The sequence below is a fragment of the Macaca mulatta genome, chromosome 6 (assembly GCF_049350105.2).
Source record: "Macaca mulatta isolate MMU2019108-1 chromosome 6, T2T-MMU8v2.0, whole genome shotgun sequence".
In the NCBI taxonomy this organism is placed as follows: domain Eukaryota; kingdom Metazoa; phylum Chordata; class Mammalia; order Primates; family Cercopithecidae; genus Macaca; species Macaca mulatta.
In genome coordinates this window covers 38181208-38199817 of record NC_133411.1, presented here as the reverse complement: position 1 = coordinate 38199817, position 18610 = coordinate 38181208, and the positions used below count along the sequence as shown (strand labels likewise).

The window sequence follows — 18610 nt, the reverse complement described above, 5'->3', positions numbered from 1 at the left end:
GGGCTCTTTTTTGTTTCCATATGAATTTTAGAATTTTTTTTTCTAATTCTGTGAAGAATGATGGTGGTATTTTGATGGGAACTGCGTTGAACTTGTAGATTGCTTTTGGCAGTATGGTCATCTTTACAATATTATTCTATCCATCCTTGAGCATGAGATGTGTTTCCATTTGTTTGTGTCATCTATGATTTCCTTCAGCATTGTTTTGCAGTTTCCCTTGTAGAGGTCTTTCATCTCCTGGGTTAGGTATATTCCTAAGTATTTTATTTTTTTGCAGCTATTGTGAAAGGGGTTGAGTTCTTGATTTGTTTCTCAGTTTGGTTGCTGTTGGTGTATAGCAGAACTACTGATTTGTGTACATTAATTTTGTATCCAGAAACTTTGCTGAATTATTTTATTAGCTCTAGGAGTTTTTTGGAGGAATCATTAAGGTTTTCTGGGTAAACAATTATATCATCAGCAAACAGAGACAGTTTGACTTCCTCTTTACTGATTTGGATGCCCTTGATTCATTTCTCTTATCTGGTTGCTCTGGCTAGCATTTCCAGTACTGTGTTGAAGAGGAGTGGTGAGAGTGGGCATCCTTGTTCCAGTTTTCAGGGGGAATGCTTTCACTTTTCCCCATTCAGTATTATGTTGGCTGTGGGTTTGTCAAAGATGTCTTTTATTACATTGAGGTATGTCCCTTGTATGCCGATTTTGCTGAGAGCTTTAATCATAAAGGGATGCTGGATTTTGTCGAATGCTTTTCCTGCATCTGTTGAAATGATTATGTGATTTTTGTTTTTAATTATGTATATGTGGTATATCACATTTATTGACTTGAGTATATTAAACCACCCCTGCATTCCCGTTATGAAACCCACTTGATCAAGGTGGATTGTCTTTTTGATATGTTGTTGGATTCTGTTAGCTAGTATTTTGTTAAGGATTTTAGCATCTATATTCGCCAGGGATATTGGTCTGTAGTTTTCTTTTTTGGTGATGTCCTTTCTTGGTTTTGGTATTAGGGTGATACTGGCTTCATAGCATGACTTAGGAGGGTTCCCTCTTTCTCTGTCTTGTGGAATAGTGTCAATAGGATTAATGCCAATTCTTCTTTGAATGTTTGGTAGAATTCTGCTGTGAATCTGTCTGGTCCTGGACTTTTTTTTTGTTGATAATTTTTAAATTACCATTTCAATCTTGCTGCTTATTATTGGTCTGTTCAGGATATCTAATTCTTCCTGATATAAGGTAGGAGGGTTGTATCTTTCCAGGAATTTATGCATTTCTTCTAGGTTTTCTAGTTTATGTGCATTGAAGTGTTCATAGTAGCCTTGAATGATCTTTTGTATTTCTGTGGTATCAGTTGTAATATCTCCTGTTTCATTTCTTATTGAACTTATTTGCATTTTCTCTCTTCTTTTCTTAGTTAATCTTGCTTATAGTCTATCAATTTTATTTATCTTTTCAATGAACCAGGTTTTTGTTTCATTTATTGTTTGTATTGTTTTTTGTTTTAATTTCACTTAGTTCTGCTTTGATCTTGGTTATTTCCTTTCTCCTGCTAGGTTTGGGTTTGGTTTATTCTTGTTTCTCTAACTCCTTGAGGTGTTACCTTAGATTGTCTGTGCTCTTTCAGACAATTTGATGTAGGCCTTTAGGGCTATGAACTTTCCTCTCAGCACTGCCTTTGCTGTATCCCAGAGGTTTTGATAGGTTTTGTCAGTATGTCATTCAGTTCGAAGAATTCTTTAATTTCAATCTTCATTTCATTTTTGACCCAATGATCATTCAGGAGCAGGTTATTTAATTTCAAACTGGTCACCTTCCATCCCACCCCCCTCACCCCCGCCCCAGAGCACTATCCTACCTGCAAATGATCAAAGTTAGTTTTAGAACCACATGAGTAAACAAGCTATTTAGATAAACTACTCTACATTCCTGTTAATTACCCTTGCTATGGCTCAAAGAGGATTAGGCTGCCTTCAGCCCTAACTCTATCCTGAAGCTTTTGCAAAAACTTTTTGGCCTTCCAAGAAGGTTTGTGTTTTATTTTATAATTTTCCCCACCATTCTGATTGAACACCTACATCTCTCCCTTTTCTGTTTTCTGCATCAGGTCTTATGGATTGGAGAGTGCAGATGTATGCAGCAACAGGTTTGTCATGAGTGGCAGTCATTGCTCTTTTTCTGGCTTTGCATCCTAGAATTAGTAAGTAGCATAAGACAATCATGAGTATAATTAGCAACATTTTTTCTAGTCAAAGAGTGACCCCCAGGGGTGGGGATCTAAACAGGAGAGATGATCATATGGCTGTTTGTTGGGTGTGTAGATCTACAGTGTGAAGGGATTCTAAAATTTTAGTTTTAAGTTGCTTTACGTCTGCTGTTAAATTATCATGAAAGGTTCCCCAGAGGTGTTGTTTCACCTCATCCCAACTGTGCATTGATTGATTCCATGGTAGAGAAGTGACTCAGATATGCTTATGCTCCCAGTTGCAGTTTAATTGCTGTTGGAATGCCAGTGCATCTTGTCGCTCCCCACATATTTCAAAGCAGCCTCAAGGGCTTGCAGACATGCAAGAATTTTTTGATCTATACCCTGCTATAAGAGAAGTTCGTTAGACACATTTTTGGCCAGGTTATCTACAAAGGCAACTGTTTGTACTGACTCAGTAATAGCTGCCACAGCAATGCTAGCAGTTGCTAGGATGACTATGGCTGAGACTATAAAGGACATAAATGTAGCTATGAGTCTTTTGTGTCTGACCTGGGACAGGGCATGGTCTAAGGTGGCAAGGGCAGAGGATCCTTGCCAATCACACGTCAAATTGACTGGTATGAATGCCTCAGATTGTCTCCTTAATACCATGACACTAGTAATATTTAGATCAGATATATTATAATTAGTGATACATGAGGCAAACCAAGCCTGTCCCTGCACCTGGGTCACAAATGTGGAGTTTTGGGGTGAAATAGAAATATTGGTTCCCATAAAGAAAACATGGATGGGTAGTGCAAATCAGCTGTAACTGATCAGTATGATGGTTATACTATTGTTGTTACTGGAATTATGATATGCTCCATGCCAGGTGTCAAGGGAGGTGCCAAGATGTCCCAGGTGCCATAAAGTGTCTTGGGGCGGCATGGACTTTACTTGGGGTCTGGGATATTCCATCCCCCCATTGACCCAAATCATAGGCGAATGGGACATGGCTATGAAACTGTGATTGATGCCTTGACAGATGAGGACATCAGTAAGGCTGCCCTGCATATGGCTGTGGGGACTCCAGTCTAAGATGTTATCATTGCCTAACTGGAGGCTGTGGGCTTGTGCCCCGTGACAGACCTCCCAGCTAAAGTGAAATCCATTACTTTCCCAGTTTTGCCCTTTAGCACAGGAAGGAATGTTTGGGAAAGCGGCATTGATTGTATTACCTGGTTTAAGGCTACCTGCAACTAAGGCTGTTAAGACATTTTCTTTGCCATGATGTGGCCATAATTGTGTTTGGGCAGATACACAGTAAGTGTTAGAACCTTTTTAACTTACACACAGTGGGAAGGTGGTGGAGTGATATGTAGTGTTATCTGGCACCTTAGTCCAATGTGTGCCATTACTTAGGGACCCCACTGGGTGTAAATCTATCCCTCCTATCCAAGCAGTTATGTTATTATAGGCTGGGAAGAGGGTGTCTGCCCAGGTGACAGGGCGAAAGAAAGGTAGGTCTAAGATATGAGCCAGTAGAGTGTAGCAGGTACAGATTGCAGACAAAGGGAGAGCATAGAAAGGATCAATACCCTACGTGAGTTGCAATGTACAACAGAGAGCATAGCAAGGAACAAATTATCTGAAGTAAATGGTGTCTGTGTCCGGAGCAGAATTTGTTCAGTCTCCTGAGTTATTCTCTTCAGCATCCCCCAGGTGACGTCTGGGGCTTGTGTCATCCACGGAAGCCTCATCGTCTGGGGCTGCAGATCCTGCAGGGTCAGCTCCTTCATCTCTGATACCAGGTTGGGTCCTAGCCATGCCGTGGTATGGTTTAATGCATCATGCTGGAATCCAAAGAGGACCTGAGGGGGTGTGGACACAGGCATACCCTCTTCCCCACATTAACAATTCATTTGGACCACACCATTCGTTACTGTTTACATCTTTCCATATGTCTTGAGAGGTTTTAGCAAAGTGTTTTTCTACTGCTGATTGAAATTTGTCATCTAAATTTAGGAAATTAAGGGTAAATAAGGCTTGTGCCAATAGTGTTGGAGGGTCTTTACTCATACTTCCCCTTTCTGGCTGTTTTCTGAGCATATTTTTAAGGGTGGAGTGGGCACGTTCTACTATGGCTTGTCCTTGGGGGTTATATGGGTTGCCTGTGGAATGTTGGATATTCCACGTGTGACAAAATTGTTGAAATTGTGAGCTGGCATAAGCTGGACCATTTTCGGTTTTAATTTTTTAATTTTTGTGGGCTGCCCCATAAATGCAAAACTTAAAAGATGTTTAATGACATACTGAGGGGTGTTTGCACTAATTAGATGAGTGTTGGTATCAACAGATACATGTACATATCTAAGTTTTCCAAATGCAGGGACACGTGTAACATCTGTTTGCCATAACTGATGAAGTTCTAATCCTCTAGGGTTAACACCTGTGGAAGAAGGCCAGTGAGCTGGCAATCTGGGCATTGTAGGATAATTTGTTTAGCCAGCCTCTGGGTAAGTTCAAATTGTTTAGATAAATTTCTCCAATTTTGGTGGAAAAATTGATGTGATTGGGTGGCTTGGTCAAGCAGTGATGTCATAACTTGTAGGTCTTGTTCATTGCCATAAGCCACTGGGCCAGGCAGAAAGCTGTGGGCTTGAATGTGTGTGATAAAAATAGGATGTGTACATTGATCTAGCAATTGCTGAAGTCGAAGAAGAAGAGCACACAGGGTGGGCTTGAGAGTGGACTTAATTAAGGCTGTTTCAGGGTTCTGCAATAAATAGTGTAAGCCAAGTCATTTACAATATTTATGGGCTGAGTGGAAAAAGTCTCCTGATATTGGAAAAAGGCCAATATCAGGGCCCCAATCTCAGCTCTCTGAGTACTAGTAAACCCAGATCAAGTGACTGAATTATGTGGTCTCCACCAGACTGCCGCTTTTCCATGTTTACCAGAACCATCAGTAAACAGTGTTAAAGCATTAGGTATGGGGGAGTGAACTATTTTTGTGGGCAAGATTACCAGGGTATGAGATAAGAAATAAAGGAGTTTATCAGCAGGAAGTATGTGCCCTATTTGTCCTGTGTAATCAGAGAAAGCTATTTGCAGATCGATAGATACTGGCAATACTGCTTCAAATTGCTTCTTACTTAAAGGAATCCTGATGGCATCAGGGTCATAACCTCGTAACTGATTGCATCGTTTGTGGCCTGAATAGATGATTTTAGTAAGTAACTGACTATAGGAAGATAGCGTTTTAGTCCCGGTATGTCAGCAAAAAACCCATTCTAGGAAGCGTAGCCCGGGGCCACCTGTCCTATTAACCCTGTAGGGGAGTGTTTGGTAAGAAAGATGAACAATTAGATTGAATAGCGTCAATGCAATCTAGCTGCCTCTGAGAGATGGCTTGTTCTATTTCCTCGATTTCCCTTTTTGCTGCAGGGGTTAAATATCTGGTAGAATCCAGGGCTGGATTGCCTTTTAAGATAGAAAACAGGTTTTGTAGTTTATCAGTAGGAATCCCCAAAGTGGAGTGGAGCCAGTTAATATCGCACAGTAATTTCTGATAGTCATTTAAGGTGTGTAAGTTGCTAGTATTTAATTTAACCTTCTGAGGTCTTACTGACAAGAAAGTTAGTATGTACCCAAGATATTTCCAAGGAGACGACATTTGTACTTTTTCAGGTACAATGATTAAATCTCTTAGCTGTGTATTCTTTACGACAGAGGACTATAAATTTAAAAGTATTGGCTCCGTTGGGGCTGCTAGTAGAAAATCATCCATAAAATGAATAATCTTGCAATCAGGAAATTCTTTTCTACTAGGGAGCAAGGCTTGATTTACATGATACTGACACATGGTAGGACTATTTATCATTCCATGAGGAAGCACTTTCCAATGAAATTGACAAGCTGGCTTTTCTTTATTGATAGCTGGTATTATAAATGCGAATTTTTCTCTGTCCTGTTCTGCTAGGGGAATCATATGAAAACAATCTTTTAAGTCAATAATGATTATAGGCCAATCTTGAGGAATTGCCGTGGGGGAAGGGAGTCCCTGCTGAAGGGGTCCCATAGGTTGCAAATTGGCATTAATAGCACATAGGTCATGCAAAAGTCTTCATTTCCCAGACTTTTTGGGAATGACAAAAATGGGTGAATTCCAAGGGCTGTTAGATAATTCAACATGCCCAGCTTTCAGTTACTCCTCAACTAATTCATGGGCCCTCTGTAATTTCTCTCCCTTCAGAGGCCACTGTTCTACCCAAATCGGATCTTGAGAGAGCCAGGTCAGGGGTAGGGGAGGAATAATAACAGTGGCCATTGTTAGAAAGGAGTCTGCAGAGTAACCCCCCATTGGGCTAATAGGTCCCATCCCCAAAGATTAACAGGGATGGGCATGATTAGAGGTTGTATAACTACCTTTCTTCCTTCTGAATCACAGCATGTTAGGGGGTGTGTGCTCTGCCTGGCCGTGTGTGCCTCCATGGTGCTGACAATTTTCTGTTTCTTAGTGACCCAAAGCCAAGTTTCTGACAAATTTTGATCACTAATGATTGAAATGTCCACCCCTGTGTCCAATAAGCCAGTAAAATTCTTATTTCCAATTTTTTCATGGGTCCCTGATCAGTGATTAATTGATTCCAATATACTGCTGTGTCTCCTGTGCTCCCAAAACTTCCCTTTCCCCTTTCCTTTCCATAGGCATTGGGGACCCAGTGTGATAAAATCAGTAACTGAGCTATCTTTGACCCAGGGGGAAGAATATGCAGACCTTTACAGTCCATCATAACCAATATCTCCCCCTGATAATCACTATCAATTACCGCGGTGAGCACAATAATTCCTTTACTGGATAGGCTATACCACCCCAGGACTAATCCCAGAGGCAGCGGACCCCAGATCCCAGTTGCAACCCTTTTAAGGTCTTTTCCTTCTTTTAGCACTAATTCGTTGGGGCAGAGTAAGTCCAGTCCTGTGTTCCCAGTGGTGGCTGCTCTGAGAGAGAGGACTGTGGGCTTCCCATCTGACCGAGGAAAGCTGCTGGCATTGCCCCAGCTGGGAGTGGGGCCTGGGGCTGGCCCCTCATGAAATTGCCTGACTGGTTTTTTATGGGGTTGGTGTTTTTAATCAAATTTAGACCTGCAATGTTTTGCCCAATGTTTCCCCTTCCTACATCGGGGACATATAGAAGGGGGTTCTTTCCCTGAGTTACTGTGGTCTCTACTATGGCGGCATTCCCTCTTTATATGACCTGGCTCTCCACATAGAAAACAATTTGGGTTTCTTTCCCTTTTCACTTTAGGAGGCCTTAATGCCATAGTCAATATTTTGGCTTTGTGTGTCTCGGTTCCTACCAGCTGACACGCTCATATAAGCTCCCCGACTGTGGCTGCCTTTCCTCTGATTGCCTGCGGGCAAACCACATTAAGTTTCAAAAGTCAATTGCAACAATAAGATATCAGCAGCTTGGGTGTGACTAATTTGTCTCTTAATTGCCTGGATTAACCAATTGATAAACTCAACAAATGGCTCCCGAGGCCCTTGTCAAACATTTACGAAAGATCCCTGTTGAACTCCGCTTTCGGGAATTGGGTCCCAAGCCCTGAGAGCACACACAGACACTTGAGCATAGGCCTGGGGATCAAAATCTAGTTGTTGTACATTGGCATGAGGACTCCTCCCCTGGAGCATATCAGTTGTTATGTCTTACCCGGCTGCCTGATTCTGCTTGGCTTGTTCGCACCACTCATTGTATTCTGCCTTCCAGAGGAGGTATTGGCTAGGCTCCAAAGTTGTTTTAGCTAGCATTGACCAGTCCCATGGGGTCATACGGAAGTGGCCTTTCAAGGCCTCAATCATTCCTTTCATAAATGGGCTAGCGGCTCCATTTTCTTTAATGCTTTTTCTTAGCTCTTTATAAGCGTTAAAAGAAATGAGTTTATGTACCTGATTGCTATGTCGGTCTTGCATTACTGGGCAGGCTAAAAGCTCCCCCTCTAATGCTGCTTGCTTAAGACAAGGCCCCATAGCTGGAATGTGTTTCTTGTCTTTTTTCCTACTTATTGGAGGAGGGGGCTCAGGCAAAACCTCCATTTCCTCTTTGTTATTTTGGCCTGGTGATAGTGGGGCTGAGGGAAAAGGAGGCAGCAAGGCAGGTGATATTTCCTCCTCCTTCCCCTTTTTAGGTTTTTCTGTGTCTAATGGGACCAAAGCCGTCCTTACTAGAGCCCATAGTGTTAAAGATGATGCTGGGACCTGTTGCCCTTGTGCATAATGCTGTTTAAGATTTCTCCCTACTTGTTCCCCGAGTTCTACATGTAGCATGCCTTCTTTCGGGAGCCATGGATTATGGTTTACTACAGTTTGCATTAGGTCTCTTAACTGAGCCTGGGAAACTGAGGCTCCACTAGCCTTAAGCAGCTGTTTCAACACTTTTATATACTGTTTCTGATGAGCTGATAACTGTTGTCCCATGATGAAACCTCAGCCTGAATAATCTCCCCTGAACTTGGAGATCCCAAGTGGGCACCAATGACTTACTGATTACTCACTGACCACATGGTCCTTTTCACTTTTGTTTTCGAGGGGTCTGTCGTGCTTCCTTCACAGTGTTGGTCTCAGCGGGGTCACCACCTGTGGGGGTCTGTCCTGCAGAACCTGACTCAACGATGGATGAATACGTACACGGACACAGATATTATGCTTGTCATTCCAGCTGAGGGTTCAGGCCACTTACAGACTCTAAGAAGGGTGCTGTCACCCGCGGCCCTGACTCTCTGGCCCTCCCAGCATTTATTCATTACATATTAAATGACAAAAGTCTCAGGTAAACACCATTAGAGGGTAATCAACCTGGTCGCCTTCCTCCAATCCCCTCCCTACAGAGCACTATGCTGCCTGTAGATGATCAAAGGTTAGTTTTAGAACCACATGAGTAAACAAGCTATTTAGATAAACTACTCTACATTCCTATGTTAATTACCCTTGCTATAGCTCAAAGAGGATTAGGCTGCCTTCAGCCCTAACTCTATCCTGAAGTTTTTGCAAAAACCTTTTGGCCTTCCAAGAAGGTTTGTGTTTTATTTTATAATTTTCCCTACCATCTTGATTGAACCCCTAGAGATTTCCAGTTTTATTCCACTGTGGTCTGAGAGAGTGCTTCATATAATTTCAATTTTCTTAAATTTATTGAGGCTCGTTTTGTGGCCTATCATATGGTCTATCTTGGAGAAAGTTCCATGCACTGTTGAATAGAATGTTTATTCTGCGATTGTTGCATGGAATGTTCTGTATGTATCTCTAAGTCCATTTGTTCCAGGGTATAGTTTAAATCCATTGTTTCTTTGTTAACTGTCTTGATGACCTGTCTAGTGCTGTCAGTGGAGTATTGAAGTCCCCACTATTATTGTGTTGCTGTCTATCTCATTTCTTCGGTCTTTTAGTAATTATTTTATAAATTTGGGAGCTCCAGTGTTAGGTGCATATATGTTTAGGATTCTGATATTTTCCTGTTGGACATGTCCTTTTATCATTATATAATGTCCCTCTTTGTCCTTTTAAACTGCTGTTGCTTTTTTTTTTTTTCCTATTAATCATGCCACATTATTTTTAATTATGTACAAAGATTTAACATGTCACCCAAGGACCATTTCACCCACTGCTCTATTTGGCCCCCAGTCTTTTGTCTCTCTCTTCAGCAATAGTGAGACAGATACCATTTCCTCGGGGAAGAGAAATCCATGGTTTGTTGCCCTTGCCAATTACAAAAATGTTGGAAAGTTGAGTGGCAAAGCTGGTGCCATTGACATCTTTCACGTGAACCATGTCAAAAGATGCAGGGTGCCTCTCTCTGTTGGTGATCATACCAATTCTTCCCAGGATAGCACCTCCAGTCACCACACATAGGTTACCAGTGTACCAGTGTCAAACTTGATGAAACCAGTAATCTTGCCAGTCTCCAAATCAATCTGAATGGTATCATTTACCTTGATGAGGGGATCAGGGTAGTGGATGCTGCGAGCATCACGAGTCACCAGATGAGGGATTTCTTTTGTGCCCGCAAAGATTTTTCTCACTTTGCCCCATTTGTACTTAGCTTCCTCAGGTGTAATATGATGTACAGCAAAGTGACCCTTGGTGTCATAGGTCAGATGGAAATTATCTCCCATCTTGTCAATGCTGATGATATCCATGAATCCAGCAGTGTAGGTTATATCAGTTCGGAACTTGCCATCAACCTTAATGAACCCCTGCATGCAAATCTTTACTTCATCTCCTGTCAGGGCATTCTTAAGTCTGTTCCTTAGGAAAATGATGAGGGGGAGACACTCTCTCAACTTGTGATGGCTGGTGGATGGACAAGGAGCAAACACACTGGTCAATTTATCCAGCATCCAATGTTTTGGAGCTGCTACCCACTTCAGATGCTTCTTGGGACCACAAGCCATGGCTGCATTAGGCAAGGAAAGAGGACCTCTCTCTTCCAGTGTGCGTAGAAATTCTAAACTGCTGTTACTTTAAAGTTGGTTTTGTCTGATATAAGAATAGCTATTCCTTCTTACTTTTGGTGTCCATTTGCATGAAATGTCTTTTTCCATCCCCTTACCTTAAGTTTATATGAGTCCTTGTGTATTAGATGAATCTCTTAAAGGTAGCAGGTGGTTGGTTGGTGAATTCTTATCCATTCTGCCATTCTGTATCTTTTTTTTTTTTTTAGATGGAGTCTCGCTCTGTTGCCCAGGCTGGAGTGCAATGGCATGATCTCAGCTCACTGCAACCTCCGCCTCCCGGGTTCAAGCAATTCTCCTGCCTCAGCCTCCTGAGTAGCTGGGATTACAGGTGTGTGCCACTACAACTGGCTAATTTTTGTATTTTAGTAGAGATGGGGTTTCACTAATTTGGTCAGGCTGGTCTCAAATACCTGACCTCATAACCCGCCCAACTCAGCCTCCCAAAGTGCTGGGATTACAGGTGTGAGCCACTACACCTGGCCCATTCTGTTTCTTTTAAGTGGAGCATTTAGGCCATTTACATTCACTGTTAGTATTGCAATGTGAGATACTATTCCCTTCATTGTGTTATTTGCTGCTTGTATACCTTGGGTTTTTGTTTTTGTTTTTTAAGTTGTATTTTTGTTTTGTAGGTCCTGTGAGATTTATGCTTTTAAGAGGTTCTGTTTTGATCTGTTTGCCGGATTTGTTTCAACATTTAGAGCTCCTTTTAGCTATTCTTTATATATATATATAATTATATACATGTATATAATTATTGTTATTATACTTTAAGTTCTGGGTACATGTGCACAATGTGCAGATTTGTTACATATGTATACATGTGCCATGTTGGTGTGCTGCACCCATTAACTCTTCATTTACAATAGGTATATCTCCTAATGCTATCCCTACCTCTTCCCCAACCCCATGATAGGTCCTGGGGTGTGTTATTCCCCGTCCCGTGTCCAAGTGTTCTCATTGTTCAGTTCCCCCTATGAGTGAGAACATGCAGTGTTTGGTTTTCTGTCCTTGCAATAGTTTGCTGAGAATGATGGTTTCCAGCTTCATCCATGTCCCTACAAAGGACATGAACTCATCCTTTTTTATGGCTGCATAGTATTCCATGGTGTATATGTGCCACATTTTCTTAATCCAGTCTATCATTGATGGACATTTGGGTTGGTTCCAAGTCTGCTATTGTGAATAGTGCCGCAATAAACATATGTGTGCATGTGTCTTTATAGCAGCATGATTTATAATCCTTTGGGTATATACCCAGTAATGTGATGGCTGGGTCAAATGGTATTTCTAGTTCCAGATCCTTGAGGAATCACCACACTGTCTTCCACAATGGTTGAACTAGTTTACAGTCCCACCAACAGTGTAAAATTGTTCCTGTTTCTCCACATCCTCTCCAGCACCTGTTGTTTCCTGACTTTTTAATGTGAAATGGTATCTCATTGTGGTTTTGATTTGCATTTCTCTAATGGCCAGTGATGATGAACATTTTTTCATATTGGCTGCATAAATGTCTTCTTTTGAGAAGTGTCTGTTCATATCCTTTGCCCACTTTTTGATGGGGTTGTTTGATTTTTTTTCTTATAAATTTGTTTAAGTTCTTTGTAGATTCTGGATATTAGCCCTTTGTCAGATGGGGAGATCGCAACAATTTTCTCCCATTCTGTAGGTTGACTGTTCACTCTGATGGTAGTTTCTTTTGCTGTGCAGAAGCTCTTTAGTTTAATTAGATCCCATTTGTCAATTCTGGCTTTTGTTGCCGTTGCTTTTGGTGTTTTAGACATGAAGTCCTTGCCCATGCCTATGTCCTGAATGGTATTGTCTAGGTTTTCTTCTAGGGTTGTTATGGTTTTAGGTCTAACATTTAAGTATTTAATCCATCTTGAATTAATTTTTGTATAAGGTGTAAGGAAGGGATCCAGTTTCTTAGCTGTTCTTGTAATGGTAGCTTGGTAGTGGTGAATTCTCTCAGCATTTGCTTGCCTGGAAAAGACTATCTTTCCGTCATATATGAAGCTCAGTTTCATTGGATACAGAATTCTTGGCTGCTAATTGTTTTGTTTGAGGAGGCTGAAAATAGGCCCCAATCCTGTCTAGCTTGCAGAATTTCTGCTGAGAAATCTGCTGTTAATCTGACAGGTTTTCCTTTATAGGTTACCTGGTGCTTTTTTCTCACAGCTCTTAAGATTCTTTCCTTCATCTTTTTTTTTTTTGTTTTGTTTTGTTAGAACAACTCAGCAAAATAAAATTCCTGTTTATTGTTGGACAACATTGTTTCACACATACATCAAACAGGCCAAAAAAAATAAACAGCAACTTCATAGACAAAAAAGGAAAAAAAAGAAACCTTTTATCTTTGGCCTTTTTAACCATCTCATACAAACCAACTACTTATAGTACAGCTAAGTACATACACAAAAAAGTTACTGGAATGTTCGGAATAAGATTGTTTTTCTGTTGTCATTTTTGCTTTTTTTACAAGGTTTTTTTTCTCCTTTGAGATTATAATGAACATGGTCACACCACAAGTAAAGTCAGAAGTAGGACAGAGAACGCTCCAAAGGCTGGTTTGGTCATCCGAGATCATTAAAAATGGCTGACCCTAACAATATGTACAAAAATATAAAATGTAAATAAAAAATACAAACAAATTTCCTTTTTAAAGTACTTTTAAGAAAAAAAGCAGGGCCTTGGAAGTTTTGGTTCTTTTTTCCTCCCCTGTTGCAAATTCTCATGGTTTGGGTGGGGTGGTGGAGAGCGCGTGTCATCTGCGGGTGGCACTGCCCACGGTGGGCGGGCGGGCCTCTCTACTCGAAGGTGACCACGTTTAGATTCTGAGACGGGAAGTGGAGGGTGAATAGGTCACGGTGGCCTTTTTTAGTTTAACTTTTCCTTTTTTGCTGTCTAGTCATCCTCGTCGGTCTTCTGCTTCTTGGTATCAACATCGTCATCCTCATGATCTTCAGCTGCCGGCTTGCCCGTAGCTGACTCAGCTTCCTCATCTTCATCTCCATCCTCTTCCTCACCATCACCTTCTTCTTCCTCCTCCTCTTCCTCCCCACCTTCTTCCTCTTCTTCATCTACCTCATTGTCAGCCTCTTGCTCCCCATTTTCCTCATTAGCATTCCCGTTAGCAGGGGCGTCTCTTCCATTTTCTGCCTCTTCCACAACTTCCTTCTTCTCCTTTAAGTCCTTGGTGGTGATTTCGGAGCTGGTGTCTAGGGCGGCTGCGTCTGACATGGTGGGGCACGCCGGTGATCCGATGCAGGGGATTTAAAAAGAAAGCGAGAGTTCAGGGACTCTGGCGATAAAGCTGCCGGAGTCCGCGGCGGCGGAGGAAGCGCGTGGCGGAGGCGGCTGCCGCGAGCAAGGAGGCGGACGAGGAACAATGCAAAGATGGCTTTTCAGAGCAGCCAGTGGGGGGGCTTTCCTTCATCTTAAATTTAGATAACCTGATGGCAGTGTGCCTAGGTGATGATCTTTTGCGATGAATTTCCCAGGTGTTCTTTGTGCTTCTTATGTTTGAATATCTAGGTCTCTAGCAAGGCCAGGGAAATTTTCCTCAATTATTCCCTCAAATATGTTTTCCAAACTTTTAGATTTATCTTCTTCCTCAGGAATGCTGATTATTCTTAGGTGAATGGATTCGTTTAACATAATCGTAGACTTCTTAGAGGCTTTGTTCACATTTCTTATTCTTTTTTGTTTGCCTTTGTTGGATTGGGTTACTTTGAAGACATTATCTTCGAACTCTGAATTCTTTCTTCTACTTACTCGATTCTATAGTTGAGACTTTCCAGAGCATTTTGCATTTCTATAAGTGTTTCTATTGTTTCCCTGAAGTTTTGATTATTTTTTATTTATGCTATCTATTTCATTGAATGTTTCTCCCTTTACTTCTTCTATAATTTTTTTGGTTTCCTTACATTGGGCTTTGCCTTTCTCAGGTGCCTCCCTGATTGGCTCGATACCTAAACTTCTGAATTCTTTTTCAGGTAAATCAGGGATTCCTTCTTGGTTTGTGTCCATTGCTGGTGAGCTGGTGTGATTTTCTGGGTGTGTTAACGAACCTTGTTATGTCATAATACCAGTTGGTTTTCTGATTCCTTCTCATTTGGGTAGGCTCTGTCAGAGGGAAGGTCTAGGGCTGAAGGCTGTTGTTCAGATTTTTTTGTCCCACAGGTAGTTCCCTTGATGTAGTACTCTTCCCCTTTTCCTATGGATGTGGCTTCCTGAGAGCTGAGCTGAAGTGATTGTTCTCTCTCTTCTGGATCTAGCCACCCAGCAAGTCTACCAGGCTCCAGGCTGGTACTGGGGGTTGTCTGCACAGAGTCCTGTGATGTGAACTGTCTGTGGGTCTCTCAGCCAGGGATACCAGCACAATATTTGGGGTATCTCCTGGGTCCTGCAGGAGTAATCTGCTTCCTTCAGAGAGTCTGTGGGTCCCCTTGGGTTTCCTGATTTAGTTCTGCAGTTGTTCTGGAGCAAAAATTAATAATCCGAGCCTCCACATGCTTCTCTGTCCATCTGAGTGGGAGCTGCAATCTAGTGCTACGGCCCGTCTGCCACGATCTGACAACTCTGCCCTTTGTTTCTTTGTAAAGTTTTTGACTTAATGTCTATTTTATCTAAGTATAGCTACTCCTGCTTTTTTCTTTTTTTTTGGGGGGTTTCCACGTACATGGAATTTCTCTTTCCATCCCTTCACTTTCAGTCTGTATGTCATTATAGGTGAAGTAAGTTTCTTATAGGTAACATATAGTTATGTTGTAGAAGTTATGAAGAAATTATTTTAGGCAGGTAGAGAGGAAAAACGGTCCTTGGGAAGTTTTCATTTTTTATTAAGGAGATTGTCCTTTCCTAATGGTGTCTTCCTGGTTGAAAATTAGTTGACTGTATATACTTGGGTTTACATCTGGGCTCTCTGTTTTCTTCCATTGGTCTTTGTGTGTGTTTTTATGTCACTCTCACATTGTTTTGAATTATTCTGGCTTTATAATGGATCTTGGGATCGGGTAGTATGATGCCTCCAGCTTTGTTGTTTTGCTTAGATTTGCCTTGGCTATTTGGAGTCTTTTGTGGTTCCATACAAAAATTTTTTATTTTTTTTTCTATTTGAAAAATGTCATTGGAATTTTGACAGATTGCATTGAATGTGTAGTCATCCATTTTTGAGTGGTATTTTTGCTTGATGTAAATTTTGAGGTTGACAAGTTTTTATTTCAGTATTTGGAAGATGCTGTTACATTGTCTTCTTTTTCCCATTGTTTCTAATTGGAAAGTCAGCCATTACCTCTGTTATTTCACTACATTTAATACATTGCATGTCACATTCTTTTTTTCTTTTTTTCTTTTGTTTTGAGATGGAGTTTCACTCTTGATGGCCAGGCTGGAGTGCAATGGCGTGATCTTGGCTCACTGCAACCTCCGCCTCCCAGGTACAAGCAATTCTCCTGCCTCAGCCTCCCAAGTAGCTCGGATTACAGGCATGCACCACCATGCCCTGCTCATTTTTTTATATTTAGTAGAGACGGGCTTTCACCATGTTAGGCTGGTCGCAAACTTCTGACCTCAGGTGATCCACCTGCTTCAGCCTCCCAAAGTGCTGGGATTACAGTCATGTGCTGCTGCGCCCTGCCAATGTCACTTTCTTCTGAGTATTTTGAGTATTTTCTATCTTTGATCTTCAGCAGTTTGACTATGATGTGTATAGGTTTGATTTCCTTTTGATGTATTCTTGTAGGAGTTCCCTAAGCTTCTTGGATTTGTAGGTTGATGTTTTTCATGAAATATGGGAAAATTTCAGGCACTATTTATTCACAAAAATTTTTTTTCTGCCCTATTGTCTCTCTGTTCTCCTTAAAACCACATTTTCAGGCCGGGCACAGCGGCTCACACCTGTAATCCCAGCACTTTGGGAGGCCGAGGTGGGTGGATCACTTGAGGTCAGGAGTTTGAGACCAGCCTGGCCAACATGGTGAAACCCCATCTCTACTAAAAATACAAAAATTAGCCAGCTTTGGTGGTGCACGCCTGTAGTCCCAGCTAACCCGGAGGCTGAAGGAGGAGAATCACTTGAACTCGGGAGGTGGAGTTAGCGGTGAGCCAAGATCGTACCACTGTACTCCAGCCTGGGCGACAGAGAGAGAGACTGTCTTAAAACAAACAAAACCATACATTTTCCTTTAATTCTTTAAACACTTTCGTTTCTTTGTACATATTTAAAATAGCTGCTTCAAAGTCTTTGGGGCATCTCAAGGTTAGTTTTTATTGACTTTTTTCTCTGGACTCTGGGGCATAGTTTCCTTTCTTTGCATGTCTAGTGGTTATTTATTTATTTATTTATGAGACAGGATCTAGCTCTGTTTTCCAGGCTAGTCTTGAACTCTTAACTTCAAGTGATCCTTATAAATAGCTGGGATTACAGGCATGGGCCATCACACCCAGCTTGTAATTTTTTTATTGTATTCTTTATATAGTGGGTGAATTGTGATAGATTCTGAATTCTGTTTTCTTGTTCTGAAAAGTTGATAGTTTTTATTCATGTAGGCAGTTCAAAGATAATCATCTTGACTATGTGGTAAGTGCCAGGTTTATTCTGAGTCTAATTTAGTAGAACATAACCTCCAAAATTTCCCCCTGTGGATCGTATGGGTTTAGTTTTAGGCTTTGTGGGCCTTACTCTAGGGCACAGTTCTTCATTCTCACGGGGCCTTTTCTGGTGTCTAAGCTGGATGTCTGGAGTATCAGGTTTTGGTGCTCCACTCTAGCTGGGCTGGGACTCCAGCATCCTCCAGCACTTCTTAGCTTCTAGTATCTCTGTTCTCTTTCAACGTAGTAGCTACTGCTTTCTGGCAAATTGCATATAGTGTTGCACTGTACATAAGCCCTTGGCAAAGACCTCACAGGGAACTCTCACATGGGCTTTTGCAAGATAATGTCAAGCCTGACAAGAAAAAAATGGATCTCTTTTAAGATCCAGTTTCAGTGTATCTGCATCTACCCTGCTTTGAGTTATTATGACAAAGTGATGGGAAAAAAAACCCAAATAATGAGCTAGTCTTTGTACAGCTTTTTCCCTCTCGATCTTGTAGATTCCAGCCATTGTGACTGCCCAGAACTCTGATCTCTCCCCGCTCAGCTCAGTGGGAACACTGTGGTCTGCCTGGACGTCACTCACTGTGCTAGAGTCAGGGGAATGTCCTTAAGCAGACAGCCAGAAATTCATGCGACTTACCTCAGGAACTTCCCTTCTATTGGGGGGTGACTGTCTTGTGCTGCATTTTGTCCAATGTCTAAAAGAAATTGCCTTACATGTATTTTGTCCAATTTTATGGTTAAGGTAGATAAGCTAGTCAGGTTGTAGTTACTCTGTTATAACTGGAAGTGGAAGTCTTAATCTCTGAACTTTATATACATACGACAAACCTGAAAATAATGAAGGAGGGCAAAGAGTATCAGCAGAAAGCTGACAATCCTAGGAGGTACCTAGCCTCTAGCTTGAATATCCGCTCATCTTCAAGACACGAAGATCATCTGCCAGCTTTGCTCAAACTATCTGAATACAGAGGAAACATCCAATGAGTGCTTTTTAGATGCAATGCTTATAAAGCATAAACATAGTATATATTTAGTAAATATTTGATAAACTAATGATAAGACATTATAACTTATACCATTTTCCATTTCTCAGCAATTCAAATAATCACCATGTACTGCACTTTATGTCTTGTTTGGCTTTTCTGTAGGAAAACTTTGGACCTTATTGAGAAGAGGAAAACACTTAATAATTGGGCAGACGTCCTAGTGGCAGCCCACCAGAGCTCTACTGCCTTCAGACACTGTTCACACTCTCACCATTCACGTGTGTTCAGCATCTGAACTTGGCCCTGTGGCATAAAGACCC

General features: G+C 41.4%; 2 pseudogenes across 1 annotated transcript; both read right to left on the bottom strand.

Annotated features, from left to right (window-relative positions):
* Nucleotides 1–9722: 9722 nt before the first annotated feature.
* Nucleotides 9723–10664, bottom strand: LOC705410 (small ribosomal subunit protein eS4, X isoform-like; annotated as a pseudogene).
* Nucleotides 10665–13027: 2363 nt separating this feature from the next.
* On the bottom strand, nucleotides 13028–14122 carry LOC701473 (prothymosin alpha pseudogene; annotated as a pseudogene). The gene has a single exon (XR_013418305.1). The product of XR_013418305.1 is annotated as a prothymosin alpha pseudogene (transcript).
* Between the last annotated feature and the right edge of the window lie 4488 nt (nucleotides 14123–18610).